Raw genomic sequence first — 19,522 nt, forward strand, 5'->3', positions numbered from 1 at the left:
TACAGTTGTTTTTCTATTTCTGTGAAAAATTGAATTTGTATATTGTATTTGATCTCTTCATTGTTTTAGGTAATATGGCATTTTAATAATAATAATTTTTCTAATTCATGAACATGAAACATCTTTCCATTTATTTGTATACTCCAGAATTTCTTTCATCATTGTGTTGTAGTTTTCATTGCAGATGTCTCTCACCTGTTTGGTTAAGTTTATTTCTTATTATTAATTCTACTAAGGTGGCATATCACTTGAGTTGATTTGCATATACAGAATCACCCTTGCATTTCAGTGATGAATCCCACTTGATCAGAGTGAATGATTCTTTTTAATATGTTGTTAACTTTGGTTTGGTAGTATTTTGTTTAGAATTTTTTTTTTTATGTTTATCAGGGATAGTGAGCAATAAATCACTTTCTTTCATGGGATGGCAAGACTTTATTTGGTTTTGATGTCAGGGTAATGCTTGCCTCAGAAAGTATTTGAAAGAACTTCATTCTCTTTTTTTAAGTTTTTTGAATAATTAAAGAAAAATTGGTATTAATTCTTCTTTATGTATTTGGTAGTCAGTTTCACAGTGACATTATCAGGTCCTAGGCTTTTCCTTGATGGAAGACTTTGTATTACTGATTCAGGCTCATTGCTCATTATTGGTCTGTTCAGGTTTTCTATTTTTTTTTTATTCAGTTTTGTTGGATTCACCTTTTCTTATGAATTATCTTGTTCCTTGGCATATAGTGATTTGTATTCTGTGGTATCAGAATACAAATGAGATCATTCTACTTCCTTAAGATAGCGATTTATTGCTTTGTATATCTTTCTTCTTTCAACTGCTTTTACTGTATTCCATAAGTTTTAGTATGTTGTGTTTCCATTTTCATTTATCTCCATAAGCTTTTCTATTTCTCTTTTAATTACTTCAGTGATCCAGTGGTTGTTCAGGAATATATATTTTAATTTCCATGTATTTATGTTTCCAGACTTCCTCCTGATACTGATTTCCACATTCATTTCATTGTGGTCAGAAAAGATACCATATTATTTTCATTTTTAAAAAATGTCTTAAGACTTATTTATTGGCATAACATTAACATAGAACTCATTTCAGAGAGTATTCATATAAAGTTAAGAAGAATGTGTATTCTCCATCTGTTGGATGGAATGTTCTGGAAACACCTATTTGTTATAATTTATCAATAGTATTTTAGATTAAATATTTAGTCTTGGTTTCAGAATACCATTCCCAAATTACCATGAACAAGTCTTTTAACTTCTATGAATCTCATCTTTAATATATAATGGGGATTTGTGACTGTTTAAAGGAAAAACATATATTTTGTCAAATGTAGCTCCATTTTATTAGTAATATGATAACTTATTTTCTAATTTGTCACCCTTGTTTTCATTTTATATTTTTATATGCTTCTAACTTGTTTTAATTTAGAAATGGCAAGATAAAAAATCACACACATGGGCTGGAGTTGTAACTCAGTGGTAGAGTGTCTGCCTAGCACATGTAAGGCACTGGGTTCAATCCTCAGAACTACATATAAATAAAATAAAGGTATTGTGCTCATCTACAACTTAAAATATTTTTTAAAAAACAAAAACACACACATTATACATATACAATCATGCTATATTGGTATAAAAAGCATATAGTAGCAAATTTTAAAATATGTGAAAAATGAGATATGATCTCAATTATAATATAATTTTATTAATTGTAAATAAAAGAGTATGCAAGTCTGGTTATAGTCTGGATATAAAAATTATAAAGCAATTAAAGTTCTAAAACTGATAAGAGAAATTTTGCTAGATTTACTATTGACTGTTCATTGGTAATCACAGTACTTTAAAAAAAACAGAAGTGAGGCATGTCTTCAGAAAAACAACAAAACAGCAAAAGAAAGCGATGAGACAATCATTTTTATTTTTACATGTTTTCAAATATATCTTTGGATAAGTTTTATTCTTCAAATTTATGACTTAAAACATAAAATTAATAGATTCATGTAACAAACATCTATGAGCCAGCATCTATTCTTAAACCTCTGAATGTCTTAGCTTAATTATATCATCTATTAAAATGACTTATTCTAAATGAGAAAATCAAACCCACTAAGTATATGTATAATTTGCAATTCAATTATGAAAAAGTTCTTCACTAAAAATAATTAGGTGGTAATTACACCCCCCACCAGTGTAAAGATTAAGTCAATATCATGTAGAGGCTTATGCTGTACAATCTTTTTGCTATTTTCCCTCAGCAAACAATAAAGAAAGGCTTATGATATATGAAAACAAGCATAAATAAATGACTAAAATTACTTGTGAGATCTTGCAATCGTAGAAAGGTAGATGATCATAACAATAATAACTCTTTAGATTTTTTTAACCTCAGATAGTATTTCTGATTTGTGCAACTGTATTGGGCCTATTAATTTATAGTCATATTTTAATTTTTTTCTGCTTGTACAGGGTTTTGAAAATTATCTCTTCTTCTTTTACTCTATGTATTAATACATGGATAATTAAAAGTCAAAAATACATTTCAGACCTCTGAGATGCCTTATTTGAAAATGTTTTCTTTCCTCAATGGCCTCATGACCTCCTTTCAGTCTTGGCAATTGCTTTTTAATTTTTAAATTTTAATTTAGAAGACACTTAATTTAAGTGTAGCTGATGATAGGAAGTATCATTGTGTAATAAACATGATTTTCTCATTTTTGCCCTTTTTTCTTTCAAATTAATAGAATAAGAAGTTCCAACATTTTGAATAAGGTACATTACCTTCTTATTTCCTGTCTTTATTCTTTTCTGATGCAGGTCAGCTAGACCTCAATATAGAAAGCCAGGTCAGTCAAGCATTACTTATTATCCTTTATTGCCATCTATTCTTTGCCTTTTACTTTAGCCTAGACTGAACAGAATCCAGGACATCCAAAAACAAAGATTGTTTCTCCTTTCCTGCTATCGTATCTTACCATTTATCATGACATCACAGCAGCACTAACAACAATGCTATTCTTTAGAGTAGACATCTGTGTTTTACAACACCCCTTTTGCTTAGGAAATGTATCCATGGGTGCAATAATACTAAGATTAAAAGTTATGTTTTGTGGTAGGATATCTATTACAACAGATTGACGTTGGAGGAATTTGGAAACCGAGTCACATAGAGATTGAAATTTGGTTAACTTAATTTTTGAGATGCTAAGGTCATCATAAAAGTGGCCACTATTTTGATTTCTTAGATCAGGCTTTATTTAATACACAATGGCCCCAGAATTTAAAAAAATCAATTTTAGGCTGGGCTCAGCAGCCCACTGTAATTCCTGTGGCTCTGGAGGGTGAGGCAGGAGGATCACAAGTTCAAGGCCAGGCTCAGCAATTTAGCAAGGCCCTAAGTAATTTAGTGAGATCCTGTCTCAAAACAAAAGCACAACAGAAAAAGAATTAAAAATAAAAATTAAAAAACAGGATGTGGATATGTCTCAGTGGTTAAGTGTCTGTGGCTTCAATTCCCATAGCAAAAATAAAGGAAGAGAGAGATTAAAGAAATCTGATTTAGTTGCCCTCTGGAAGTAATGTATGGATATTAATCTATTTTGGATTATAGATTTTTCATGATTTAGTTTCTTCAGAACTCAGAATCCTTTGTGCTAACTTAATGACCATATATATTTTTCTCATGAAGTCTTTTACTTTTTTTTTATTGCATTAATCTGCCATCCTTTTGCACTCTGCAAAATTATTCAATGATATGCGAACAGTGCAATAGGGCATAATTGTGGAAATAATTTTCTGTTGTCTATTGAGAAATAATTTTTAAGATTCAGGTATACTTTTAAGATGAATTTCTGGTCTTCAGGTAATTTAATATGGTGATCAGAGGGTTCTGGATAACAGTTAAATCTCATGTTCCCTGTCCCCAACTGTCTATAATGTAGCAATAACATGTAGAAAACAAGTCTGTGTATATGATCATGCTAGATTTTTTCTTGATAGTTAAATGATCTTTATTGTTTGGTTCAAAAGTTAAGCCTAAATGCTACTAAAATCAGAACTGGCCTAGCAGAGAGGGTCAGGATCAGTGATTTCTTTGGCTTTTTTTTTTTTTATGGTACTGGGGATTTAATTCAGGGCTCTTTTCCACTGAGCTCTATCCCCCAGCCCAAACCCCCTTTTTATTTTTAGTTTTTTTAATTTTGAAACAGGTTTTCACTAAGTTGCTGAGGCCTACCTCAAACTTGTGATTTTCTTGTCTCAGCTTCCCAAGTTGCTGGGATTATAGGCCCATGTCCCTGTGTCCAGTTTCAACAATACATTTCCCCATTGTTATCCAGAGCCTAAAGACACTTGGATGCAAAAAAAAAAAAAAAAAATTCAGAGAGAACAGATTTCAGCAGAAACCAAAATGTATCCAAAAGGAAGGGGTTTAGAATATCCCTTCCATTCTTTCAAGGGTATAAAAAGGAAGAAATTTTTATGTTATGTAGGATGCTTGTCAATGATTATGATTGGAGGATAAATTAACTTTTATAGTTAATTGATCTACCATATACCAACTTAGATCATGCATTGTTTTAGCAAACAGTTTAGTTTTTATAATACTCAGGATGTTCCCGCTCAGCAAATTCCTTCCTTTTGACAAGTCAGCAAGTTCAGAGTTGTTACCACAGAACCAAGTGGATTCTGAATCTCACATGGAGTCACCAGTGTCAACATTCTTTCAGGTCCTTTTCTCTCTTTTTTATGGTCACCCTTCGCTCTCCCACAACAGAAAAAGAAAACACTATAATGTGGTATTGCAAATGTTGAGTCTAATTACCCATAACTGGATTCATTATATTGCAAATGGCCATGTCCTTGGGAATCTTTTTTTTTTCAAATTCTAAAGGAGATAGGAAGTTTAATAATTAAAGTTTGACTTCCTGGGGAAGATTCTGATTCCCTAGAGCTCATGTAAAGTAACAGAATGATTAGAAGACCTGTCTAGTCCTTGAACATCAATGCATGTGCTTTTACTTCAGATTTGAGGAGTGCTGCCTTTTGGTGGGAGACTTCAGCAGTGTAAGCCTAATAACAAAGTGCATTGTTTTCCATTTTCCTTGATGTTTTCTATGTATACGTGTCTTTCTATCTGGGGCACTTAATATGAAGAAAAACCCTACTAATATCAAACAATTAAAATTGAGTTCATGAACCTGAAAAGAATTTGCTCCCAAAAGGGAGAACAATATGTCTGTCGTCCCTTGCTGTCATCTTTTGAAATTTATATCTATTGAGTTTTAAATATAGCAAAATAATTCTGGGATTATATTCACCTAATTGACAGAATATATTTTTAGAATGAAATGATTATACCAGGTTTTGAAATCAGTGCATATATTTAAATTTTACAAAATCTTATACCCGTGAGATTGTTCTTGGGTCAGTCAAGAATTAACAGAACTTTCTAAAAATCTAGCACAATCTTTTGTATTAACCATTTGAATGATTAGTATGCCATATGTTGTATAATTAATAATGAGAACACTTGAATTAATACTTCCATCTGGTCCAAAATATGTTTAGGAAAAATAGGCTTCACTCTTTGTAACAGATAGGGACTGTGTTTTGTGGCATAAAATAGGAAAACAAATTCCAAAATAATAGTGGCTTGAACAAGGACTGAGTTTATGTATCTCACTCAAAATAGTTGCAGAAATAGGAATTCAAGATGGGTTAGGCATTTCTACCACTCTCTTGGGAACTGGGCTTTGTCTCATGTCAACTCTAGCACTTCTAGGTTCTAATCATATTTCTTAGTGTCCCCAATAATTTCAGCTATCCATTCACATGCCAGGGAGCCAAGCTAATAAAGGAGGAAGAAGAAAAGACCACACCTTTATAAGATTTCCTAGAATTCCCATAAAACCCCTTCCCTTATAAATCAATGGCCCAAATTTAGTCACATGGCCACATACAGCAGAAAGACCCTTAGAAATATGTCTTTCACCCAAGTATGGGTCGGTTCTGTTGCTAAAGAGAACAGATTTTGGGGAAGTAATGAACGGTCTCTTTTACAATGTTTGAGACATTAATATTCTCAAAAATAATAAAATATTAAAGGCTATACATTTTAAAGTGACAGTGAAAGATGGTCATGTTTTAGAGAAAGCTATAAAGACAATTTGAATCTATTTATATTTTTTTAAAAAAACTTTAGCTTGATAATATTGCTTATCGAGTATAAAATAGTAACAGGCAGATGTCTCAGCTTCATCCAGGAGAAGAAGCGTTGTTATTTCCTCTTTCCTTAATTCATTTCTCTTGGTCAGGAGAGAGACAGATAGCGTCACCCTTCTCCTTGCTCTCTTATACCTAGGAAACTCAAGTAGTCTACCTTTAAGTAATCTCGGGGGAGAGAGAGGCTGGGAGCAAAGGAGAAAAGCCAAGTTTATTACTAAAATGAACAATGATAGTATATCATGCAGTAAATTTGAAAAGTGACTTGATCTGTTTTATACATACTAAAGAAGTTCATATTCCTTCACTATGTTCTGCTCATATATTTTGACTACTTGATCAGTTATATTAAAACATTTTTAACAATTTTCTTGTTAGTCCCTAGATTATGCTTGATTTCTTCTTCAGAGCATCTATAAATTTAGAATCTGCTATGATATTTGGATAGGGCAAAACCACACAAGTATCAAACTAGAAATTGGCTAGTTTTCCCAAAGTTATGGATAAATTTCATTAATTGTGGTTCCACTGAAATTAGACATTTTTTTTATTAAATAAGCATGATTATTGAACAACGTCTAGTTAATATGTGTGTGAGAGAGAATACCTTGTACAAAGCAATATAAAATGCACCAATAGCTTAGTACACATTAATTATTGTGCTTAATATGCTCCAATATAGCAATTAATATATTTCTTAACCTTAATTTTACTCAATTATTTTAAAGTAGCTACGTTTAGTTTTATAAATGGATAGTGTAGTTTCAATTCTAAGATGTTCTTTCTATTGTACCCTCTGAGAAACTTTAGATTACACAAGTTGCTCAAGGATGTGTGATTTAAAACCCATTCTAGTTTATGAATAACCACATCTGACTGCAATTAGGAGAAAATGAAAGGTTTTTTTAAATATCTTTACTGTTTTGACTGTCTTTTTAGGTTATTGTGCTGAATGTTTCTCATAATTTTGGCCTAAATAGAATCCTATCATAAAGAAAATGAATGTTTAAATAATTTTTATTTGGCAAAAATATAAATTTAAGAAATTTCAAAGATGAAAATATTGACAATAATTTTTATGATTTAAGAAATGTCATTAATACTTGTTTATCTAAACATAAAACTAATTCTTAACTCAAAAGCATAATGACAGGGACTGGGGATGTGGCTCAAGTTGTAGCATGCTCACCTGGCATGCGCAGGGTGCTGGGTTCGATCCTCAGCACCACATAAAAATAAAATAAAGATGTTGTGTCCACCGAAAACTAAAAAAAATAAAAATGAAAAATATTTAAAAATTCTCTCTTTAAAAGAAAGCATAATGACAAATATGAAATAGAAAAAAATGTTCACAGCAACATAGACATACTGCAGCATAGTCAATAATGAATAATGTTACATCTACTTAACATATAAATCGTGCTCATGAATAAGATAAATTAAAAAATATTAGAACGGTTAACAATATTAGAACGTTCAATGAAGAATTCAAATCACAATAAGATATATATTAGCTATATAATTATTTTATTTACTGTAATTTGTTATATATGACATCAGAATGCATTTCATTTCATATACACATATAGAGTACAATTTTTTTATATCTTTTGCACACAAAGTAGAATCACACCATTTGTGTCTTCATACATGTACTTAGGCTAAAGATATCCATCTCATTCCACAATCTTTTCTACTCCTATTCCCCCTCCCTTCCCCTACCTCGGCTTTTCCCCTTTGCCCTTTCTTGAGTTTCTCTAATCCTCCCTCCAACCTCATTATGAATATGCATCCTTATGTCAGAGAAAACATTTGGCATTTGATTTAATAAGATGGGCTAACTTCACTTAGTATTATATTCTCGCACTCCATCTATTTTCCTGCAAATGCCATGATTTTATTCTCTTTTAATGCTGAATAATATTCCATTGTGTATATATACCACATTCATCAACTGATGGACATCTACGTTGGTTCCACAGTTTAACTATTGTGAATTGTGCTGCTATAAATATTGATGTGTCCCTGTCCTTGTAATATGCTGTTTTTAAGTCCTTTGGGTATATACTGAGGAGTGGGATAAATGGGTCAAATGGTGGTTTCATTCCCTGTTTTCCAAGGAATCTCTAAACTCCTTTCCAAATTGGCTGCACCAATTTGCAGTCCCACCAGCAATGTATGAGTGTGCCTTTTTCCCCACATCCTTGCCAACACTTATTGTTGTTTGTATTATTAATAGCTGCCATTCTGACTGGAGTGAGATGAAATCTTAGAGTAGTTTTGATTTGCATTTCTCTAATTATTAGATATGATGAAAGTTTTTTCACATGTTTGTTGTTTGATTATATCTTGGCCCATTTATTGATTGGTTTATTTGGTTTTTGGTGCTTAGATTTTCGAGATTTTTATATATCCCAGAGATTAGTGCTCTATTGGATGTACATGTGGTAAAAATTTGCTCCCATTCTGTAGGCTCCATATTCACCTCACTGATTGTTTCTTTTGCTGAGAATAAGCTTTTTAGTTTGAATCCATCCCATTTATTTATCTTAATTTAATTATTGTGCTATAGGAGCCTTATTAAAAAAGTTGGGGCATAATCTGACATGATGGAGATTTTGGACTACTTTTTCTTTTATTAGACACAGTGTCTCTGGTTTGATTCCTAGGTCCTTGATCCACTTTGAATTGAGTTTTGTTCATGGTGAGAGATAGGGGTTTAATTTTATTTTGTTGCATATGGATTTCCAGTTTTCTCAGCACCATTTGTTTGACTCTTGAAGTTGAGAAGCATTTGTTTGATGAATGTTATATCTTTTGGGTGATTGGCCCCTTGAGCAGTATGAAATGTTCTTTTTTATGCCTTTTTATTAACTTTTGCTTTCAGTCTGCTTTATTTGATCGAAACCCCTGCTTGTTTCTACAGTCCATGTGAGTGGTATGGTTTTTCCCAACCTTTCACCTTCAGTCTGTGGATGTATTTTCCTATCAGATGAGTCTCTTGGAGGCAGCATATTGTTGGGTCTCTTTTAAAAATTAAATCTGTCAGTCTATGTCCTTTGATTGGTGAATTTAGGCCATTATAATTCAGGCTTATTATTGAGACATGATTTGCATTCCCAGCCATTTTTGTTTATTTTTGATATTTAACTTGACTTGGTTTCTCCTTTGATTAGTTTTTGCTTTACTGTAATACCTCCCTCTGCTGATTTTCATTGTTGTTTTTCATTTCTTCCTCATGGAATATTTTTGCCAAGGGTATTCTGTAATCTAGGCTTTCTAGCTGTAAATTCTTTCAACTTTTGTTTATCGTGGAAGATTTTTATTTCATCATCAAATCTAGAGCTTAAGTTTTCTGGATAGCAGATTCTTGGTTGGCATCCATTTTCTTTCAGAGCTTGATATATGTTTTTCCAGTGTCTTCTAGCTTTGAGGGTCTGGTTTGAAAAATCTGCACATATCATATTTGTTTTCCCCCTATATGTAATCATATTCCTTTCTTTCATGTGTTTTAATATTCTCCCTCATTATGTATGCTAGGAATTTTCATTTGAATGTGCCTTGGGATGGATCTGTTGTGATTTTATACATTTGGCATCCTTTTAGCCTCTCATATTTGGTTTTCCAATTCATTTTTCCTGTTTGGAAAATTTTCCGAAATTATTTCATTGAATAGGTTGTTCATTTCTTTGGTTTGGAAATCTATGCCTTCCTCTATCCCAATAACTCTTAAATTTGGTCTTTTTATGATATTCTATACTTCTTGAATGTTCTGCTCATGGTTTATTATCATCTTTATTGTAAGGTCTACATTCTTTTTAAGATTATATATTTTGTCTTCATTGTCTGAGGTCCTGTCTTCCAAGTGGTCTAATCTGTTGGTGATGCTTTCAAATGAACTTTTAATTTGGGTGCTTTTTTCCATTTGAAGGATTGTTGTGTTTTTTTTTTTTGAACCTCTGTCTCCCTGTTGAAGTAATCTCTTGCTTCCTGATTTGTTTATGTAGTTCTTTAACAAAATGATCTTTTGCTGCTTGTAATTTACTCTCTTATATCATCCTTTAATTCACTGAACATTTTAATTATGTACATCCTGAACTCCTACTCTGTTTTTTCTTCTTTTTCTGATGGCCATGGATTCTAATAATGTAGTATCTTAATTTGTTGGGGGCACTTTCTTCCCTTATCTTTTCAGATTGTTAGTGTGTCTTTCCTTCTAGCTCTGTGGATCCGAGGCATTACCCTATAGGCTTATAATGCCCCTGCAGGGTTCAAATACCTCTCCTTTGAGGGGAAGGACAATATTATCAGTTCCCAATCTAAACAATACATAAGTTTAAACCAAATAAATGCTATTAAAACATTTACATTTTGTCACAATATACATAAGTGATGAATTCAGTTATTATCTATATTACCTACAATAAACAGTAGGTGTGCAAAATGGTTTAAAGTTTCTGATGGTAGACAAAGAACCAGGGATGAGGTGTAGGATGATATGCTGAGGAGGTAGGAGGTGAGGATATATCTTAGATATTGTATCTTCATCGTGTGAAAGAGGAATCTAAAGAAGAAGGTTTGTAACAGGAGAAGAAAAAGGAAGAAATTTGGGGTAGACAAGTAAGTGGGAAGACATTAGAGTTCATAAAACTGACACACATAAATATTAAGAAAAATAAAAAATAGTAAAAATAGGAGAAAAAGAATATACAACACAACTATAATATCCTATTCAGACTTTCCAGTCCTCGGTATTCTAATTCATGCAAAGTACTTGGTTTCACATATGTAAGGGATGTGAGGGTGGGAGAATAGAGAGAGAAAAGAAGAAAGAACTCACAAAGGAAGAAACAAGGATTGTTTTGGTTGGCAATCAATATCTTTTTTGCTTCCCTTCTCATCCAATGGGGGGGTTGTCTGTTGTTAGCTTTTATCTCTACCCTCAGGATGGTAAAGGTTACCAGGGTGGGAGGGTTGGTCTTGGGTGCAGGGCACCTGGAAATGAGGTATGGCACCCAGTAGTCCCCAATAGGGATCTCCTGTTGGGCCTGCTCTTGTCATGTGGGTACCTCGTCTTATCTCCTTATCTTGCCTATTGACCTCAGAGTTCCTGGTCTCTAGTCTCTAAAGTGTATCTTCCTCACCCTCTCCCTTATTACTTCCTAATCAGGGACCTTTCTCTTCTGAGGTCTTGTGTCTTATGCTCTGGGGGCTGTGCATCTGAGCTGTTTTGTATTGGGCAGTCACTGTGCTAGTTAGCAGCTGCTGGGGAGAAGAAGGAGTTAAAAACTATGGGTACCTGGCCAGCCAGTGTTCCAAACTGGGAGTTGTCCCAACTAAAGATGGTAATACAAGTGACCCAAGATTGAGACAGCTGCTTTCAGCAATGAGGTTAGGGTAGGTGGGGGGCCAGGCGATGGCATTTGGCACTGTGTTCAGAGACACAGGTTTGTAGCCCGCAGTGTTGTGGCTGTTAGCTGTCTGCAGAGGCTGCATGATGTCTCCAGGTGCAAGCAGACCACAGTGCATAGGAGACTATGGTATTGGCTGCAGAGTCCCAAGATGGAGGCAACCTGGCAAACCCCATGTTAATAGATGGGGGTCCACACAGGAACAGCGTCTGGAGTTCCTGCAAGTGGGTGGGTAGCAGCTGAGTATTCTGTGTGGAAGTGGAGTCAGGGATTTTTGCACAGGTGGGTGGCCAGGAGTTCTGCATGGGTGCTGATGCTGGTGGTCCTGCTCCAGCATACAGGAGAACTGTGTGGGCAAATAGTAGGGTGTCCTGCTCTGACAATGAGGACTGGAGCCCTGTGCAGGCACAGCAGCCCAATTCCTTTGTGGGAACAGCTATGGGGGTGGGGTCCTCTATCACTGGCAAATATGCAATATTCTCACTACTTGAGTCCCAGGTCACAGATCGACATAGAATGCTGCCTCCCTCTTGCCTGCCATCTTGGATCCACAATAAGATATATATTTTAACCAGGAAAATTAGCAAGTTTAAATTCAAAGTTAAGAGGAACAAACTCTTTCATATACAGAAGTGAGTCACTGAACAATAATTACTGAGGAATATCAGGCAAAATGTATCATAGATTTATAACTTTACATGCTTCTTATATCCTTTATCAAGCTTCCCTAACTAGTATTTTTATTCCCATGATTTTTTTCATGAGAAAATGAACAATATTTATGGGAAAATACTAGAATCTTATTTATAGTAGCAGTTACAGGAAACAACATAAATGACCAACAATAGGGATTTGTTAGCTAATTTTTTTATACTGTTATCTGGCCACTAATAATGTAGGAGGAGAATATGTAGTGACATGGAAGAAGATTGTCAAAAAACTCGTATTTGTAAAACTCATTTTTGTGCTCAAAGAAGAAAACATCTTTACTTAACATAAATAGTGCTCATGAATCAATATAAATAATAAAAATATCAGAAAGTTTTACTAATCACAATAGTAGTCAAAGAATGCAACTTCAATAAGATATATATTTTTTAACCAGTCAAACTAGCAAGTTTGAATATTTGAGCTGCAGATAAATGTTTTAGCAGTTAGATATATCTACCATGATTTGAAGATTAAACTGTGTATATGTGTCAAAACATCACATATTATACCATAAATAAAAACAACTTTTTATATGTCAATTAAAGAAAAATTTAAAAAAGAGAAAAAATAAGATTTATATATTGGCATATTTTTTTTCTCTTTAAACACATACATACATGCTTATGGATGTGTATTTTTGTATGTATTTTTACTGTCCATATGTTAATGAATATTAAAACACACAACATGTGTGTCTATGCTCATACTAATGATGAAATATTTCAGACTACTTTCCTTTAGCAAAAACTTACATAGTTCTCAATATGTGTCAGATAGTTTTCAATTTTAAACAAATAAATAGATTTAATCCTCACGGCACTTGCTCAAATAATAGGGCAAGGCAGTATGACTCTGTAGTCTATGCCGTTAAGCACTGTTAGGCTGCTTTAGATAAACTTTATTAAAAAGCAATTCACACACTTATGTGAATTTTATTTAATATGCTGTACACATCATACCAAATTGCACCATTAATGTCCACACTTTCCACTTAGTGCAGGCACCTAGCTTCTTAGAGAGACATTTCATTTCAATCTTTTGAAATATTTAGTTCTGTAGATCATTCTAGAAAACCTGGTTATACTGATTCTACCAGTGGCCAATTTCTGATCTCACCTGAGTAAATTCAGATTATCCTCCCGAGAAATGATGAATTTAATCATAGAGGCTGACTCAGTCAAATGATGTCCTCTGTTAGTGCTTCAAAACTGCTGAATTGTGGGTCAGAGCTGCACTCAAGCCAAAGCCCACATTCACAACAAGAAGGTTGGTGCAAGGGAAGCTGTGTCCAGAAAGAAGGAGCCATAGAGAAAAGGGAGACAGGAAACTCGCAGAGCACCACCCTCTCTTGCACTCCGTGTTTGTGGTTACTTCCCTCACTTCTGCCTATTTATCTGCCCTTTTTCCACCACTGTTCATCAATTTCTTCAATTTCTCCTGTTAATATCTCCTCAAGACCTAATTTGCTTTTTTTTGCAATCAACTAGCACCTGAATAAAACCAGCAGTAACTTACAGACACGTGAAAGAAGAACTTAATTCATTTATGTAAATAGTCCATCATTAATGATGGTTTGGTTTATGATTTTGTAAAGTTATGATGGATTTATTGGGGGCTTAAATGCATTCTCACCAAAGTTTTGAAATACAATGGATTTATCAAAATATAGCTCCATGTAAATTGAAGAACATATGAAAATTACCATTATCATATTTTGAAATTTTCTGAAGATTATCAATACTATGGCATTCTGACTTTAAGAAAATGCTTTCTACAATTTTCTTGGAATGGTGTCTGGATATTCAGTGCTTTCACAAATTGTTTTTGGAAAAAAGACAAAACTTAGCGAGGAGCTAAGCAACTTAGTGAGACTTTGTCTCAAAAAAAAGGGGGGGGGGCGCTGAGGATGTCACTTGGTTGCTTAGCAGCGGTGGGATCAGTACTTGGTACCAAACATAGATAAATAAAATGTGCATTCATACAATGCAGGAATTGTGATTGCATTGCATCTTTTTTTTTAATACCAAGCCAAATCCCTTTAAATGGGGATATATGGAGAATATAGACAATAGTGAGCCTAATTGAAGGTCAAATTTTTAAAATTTAGTGCAATATTTATATTTATCACAAGACATATAAATAGCTTTTAAAAACTAGTGGTTTTTTAAAGGCCTAATAACAAAAGAAAAACAAAAATAGTCTAGTTTTAAGTTAAATTTCTGATCCTCAGAGAATGCAGGTCACATTCTTTTTATCTGTTTTTTCCTAATGTCATATTAGATATTTATTTGTTGAGTTTCCATTTGTTTCCATTTGTTGAGTTTCCATATATACAGATTACCTATTGATATTGTATTGTAGATAAGAACAAGTTGATATTCTTCCTCAGGAATCTGATCTTCAGTAACATGTAATGGGACATATTCTGATGTTCCTACAATAACCACCACCACAACACAGCTGAAAACGTACATTTTATAAATGTAAAATATACACTACAAAACTTGTTTTATAAGAAATGAAATACAAAAATTTCTTTAAAAATTCAACTCACTGAAGCTGATAATAAAAAGTGAAATTGAAAATGCACATATCCTACACATGTAAAACTAGAATCCATAATTAAAAAGCTCTCCGTATAGAAAATTTCTAGATGGTTTTTCCTATGAAATTCTATAAATTTCTGAAACTCTCCATAAATGTACAATCTATATTCAACTCTATAGAAATTTTATACTTCAATAATAATTTTGATACTAATAATCCTTGTTCTTCTATTTAATTTCCATCCTCCTTAAATTTAGCACCCTATTTCATGAGTACAATACTAGTAGTGCCTACTTCTAACTCTGTTGTGAGGAAAAATGAGATAGTGATTAAAGACCTAGGTATGATTAAAAATTACTATTTTCATAATATATTTTCTAGATGGTAAAATTTTACCATTGCCCCATGGTAAGCTATGCTGTAAAGGTAGATGAAAGAGGTTTAGGGGAAGGTCCGAAAATGTAGAGAAGATTCTGTGCCTTCCTAGGTTTTAAATATACCTTTTTTCCAAATTGGTCACTGCATAATATTAACTGTAGGAAAGATAGCTTTAATCAATCCTGGAGATGCTTACAATGCACTTGTTATGAGTAAAGAAAACACAGAGAGAATATTGCATAACTAATAACCACTATGTATAAGACATTCACACACCAATGCTTAGTAAGAAAGTCTTGCCTAGACCACCACTGATTTTGTGATTCAAAATTTTGCTGAATTATACATTGGATCCATTTTTCTATGTACACAGGACTATGAATAGTAGTTTTATATAAAAGGGGTGCTAAGTTATATATGCTTGTGTATACTCAGAAATATTACACAGAATATAGCTATGCCAGAAACATAAAGTATTCAACACTTTATTTTCAATTTATTCACTGTTATTTATGTTATCCCCTTTTCTGTTTCATTTTTAGCTTCATAAATGTGCATACTAAAATCTAAAAAGTGATTGTTGTCTTTTACATGTAATTATGGCATTATTATTTCATGCTGACATAACACTTTATATTTTCAAATTCATTATAATCACTGATTAGCTATGCTGTAAAATTCTGTTAAATGGGTTTTCAAAGGATAGAAAATTAAAATATTCTTCACTTAAAATTTAGAAAATGAGAAAATTAATGGATCTCAGCCTCAAAGTTAGCAACCTTGTATGAGAATTAACAAGATATTCAACATAATTAGCTGCACTATTAGAAAATATTTGACACTATATTAAATGTTTTACTCTGATCACAATTCAAAAAGCATTATTGCTTTCTATTTCCTCCCTTCTTAATTTTACTATTTAAGCTTGATTTATCATCTTTTTGTTTTGTATGTCCCATTTTTCCCATTTCTCCTAAGATCATATCATGTTGTCCATAAGAAATTCATATCTTTGGTAATTTTCTTGTTATTCTTTTAACATACTATATGCATCTTATGTTCATATTTCTAACATTTCCATTTCATATTCTCTGAATATTTGTAAAGATATAAAGTTAATAGTCATACTTCAGCCTAGTGAGAAGACAAGATTCTGCTATATTTAGAATGCTGACTAAAGAATTTTGGAAATCTTTTCAATTCCTATATAACTAGGTAGAAACCTGGCTTTCTTTGGTTAAAATATAATGTAAAATTAGTCTAAAGAAAATGCTTTAATATATATGAATAGTGCTTTTTTCTGATACATCCATTTTTTTCTCCATAAGCAGTTTCTTTCATCTTGAATTTTTAATCTCTATTTGTATTTTATTCAAAAGGTGAGAGCATTTTTCATTTCAAAGAGGTAGCTATAAAATGGGCAGGAATGTAGTGTGTTACTGAATAGGTCAACCAACTGTGAAAAATAAATAAAAAGCAAGAACATATTTTGTAAAGCAATAAGCATTTGGACAAGTTCAGTTCTAGTTTAAACAGATATATTTTATGGTTGGCTGGTTTTCAACTCATTTGATACTTAAAACTGGGTGGTATGCTCACAAAGAAGCAAACAAGAAAATATTTATTGCATATAATCCTTGTACATAATGGAATGGACAGATCCTCAGAGGGAAATGTAATCCAATCTTGATTAACATTGAATTTTTTTAAAAAAAAAATTATAGGTACTAGAGTAAATTATGGGAAAAAACAATATATTCCATAGGTGACTAGATTTACAACACTGTACAACTTATTCATATGACTTTATCTTTGCCATAGTTTTTTGAAGTGGAAAAAAATGATTCCTACCTAAGGAGAAAATTCATAGAATGCAGGTGGAAGGACTGGAATGCAAAATAAATATGTTTTAGCCTGATACTGTTTATAAATACTCCCTACTGTTACTGATATATGAGCTAGTGAATGTAATGTCAATTGAATACCACTTACTGTAGAGTAATATTTGATAACAAGACATATCCACCCTAGATTCCGAACAAGGAAAAACAGATATGGTAAATCAAAATGATTTCAATTTAAGATTTCACAGCATCCACTTGCCTTGAAGACACAGTTGAAAGGCAGACTTAGTAAATACAAACTCATGCTACCTAATTTCATATGTATTCATGCAGTTCAACTCCAAAGAAGCTTAGGTTCCCTAGCTTAAGCTAGCATTGATTTGTTTTATCAAATCAGAACTCCATTAAAGGTTAAAATTGTGAAAATGATTGGAAAAAATGTCATTATGTGGAACCCCCATGAAAGATCTATATTCAGAATGAGATGCTCCTGTAGAATAGCAGTTTGCTCTATAAATTAGGTAATAGTTTGATTTTCTTCTTTGTTTATTCTCCAAACTCTGAAATCATCATAATCAAGTTCCTGCCATGATCTTCTGTAGCACAGCTTTTAAAATACTATGCATCACTTTGTCTTTTTCCTTAATGTTCAACTATGTGGCCAAAAATGCAATCAATTTGAAGTGGAAAATGATCCATAGGCATCTCAATAAATGTAACTTTATCTCTACATAAAAGTGTGTACATTCTTCTAATAAGGAGCCACAATATATATGAGGCAAAGTAGCATTTGAAATAAATCATCCATAAATATGTATTACATGAAATATGTGCAGTATTTTATACTAAGCATTTAACAGCCACCATTAACTAGCATTGATAATTTATATTACAAAATATATTTTTGCATTCAACATGAACACTGTTAATATTTCTATTTCATTATCAATTACACTTTCTGTAGAATTTATGAGATAATTTTTCAGAGGCTATTTTTTCCTGCAAATACTACAAATGGAGAAAACATTATGTAAAAAAAGATAGTGCTCTGAAAGGTTTTCAAAATGGAAGATATACATTTCAATTGTTGAACTTGATCTAATAATTGCCCATGACTAAATATTTGTGCATAAATGCTCTAATGCTTGATTATCTTTTGAAAGTAAAATTAACTTTTATTTTTGCATAGGAACTCAATCTAAGTATAGGTTATTTGAATTTCCTAATAATGCATTCAATTGATTGATAATATATATTGATAGTGTATTATTAATGGACCGGTATTTTTAGACTCTTAACAAACATTTTTTGTCACAGAAGGTGTTCATGTATAGCTCAGCTGAAAGTAAAGCCACTAAAATATGGTAATCAGATAAAGATTGCTGTGCTGCTCTACTGGAGACACTTTAGAGACATTAAGCTTACAGAAAGGAAAATGAAACCTTTGAAAAAATGGGAAGAAACAAAAGGCAACCGAGTCTCCATTGGAGTCAGAGATAGGAGCTAAAACCTACCAGGATAGATAAAATTTTTGAAAGAATGAAAATCTGTCATATTTTGCTGATGTACTATCATAAATACACTTTTGGTTTATTTTAGAGGATATACTATTTGCTAAGCTCGAGACAAACAAACATGAAATTCTGGGTATGTGTGATCCAGTTAGAGTTTTGTAGTTATTTCTCCTAGCCCTAGATAATGTGGTGACACATTCTGATCACCTCATTACTATCACTGCTTATGTCTTGTTATGTTCATTATGATATGAAAAGCCCTTGTGAAAAGCCTCCTAAAAATCTGTGTCAGAAATTGTGTCCTCTTCACTTCTTGTTGACTTCATATATATATGAAGTCACTTTGTAACTTATTTATACCTTTTTATCTCATTTATATCATTTATATCTTTTTACCTCATTTATATCAGTTCTCTTCCAAGATGACCTACCTATATCAACTGTAACTGGCAATAGGAAGAAAAATTATCAAACTAATAACAGTGTCTGCTTTCCAAAATTCTGAAACAAAATTTAATCAGTTACATTATAATCCTCAGAGAGAAATGTGATATAATCTTGATTATCATCACAATTTTTTTAATTATAGGTACTAAGGTAAATTATGGGAAAAAATACATTTCCTAGGTGACTAGATTTACAACACTGTGCAACTTATTCACATGATATCTTTACTATAGTTTTTTGAAGTGGAAAAGAATGATTCCTATAATTATAATAATAATTATAATCCATTCAAATTCACATAGCTATTCAGGTGTTTTCTTCTGCTAGAATTATGTCCAAACACTATTCTGCCTATGACACGTTGTTGAATTCTCAATAAAATTCTTATCTTGTGAGAGTCATCAAATCAGTTCTGTTGTTTTGGGAATAAATGTTTTGT

The sequence above is a fragment of the Callospermophilus lateralis genome, unplaced genomic scaffold (assembly GCF_048772815.1).
Source record: "Callospermophilus lateralis isolate mCalLat2 unplaced genomic scaffold, mCalLat2.hap1 Scaffold_246, whole genome shotgun sequence".
Classification (NCBI taxonomy): Eukaryota; Metazoa; Chordata; class Mammalia; order Rodentia; family Sciuridae; genus Callospermophilus; species Callospermophilus lateralis.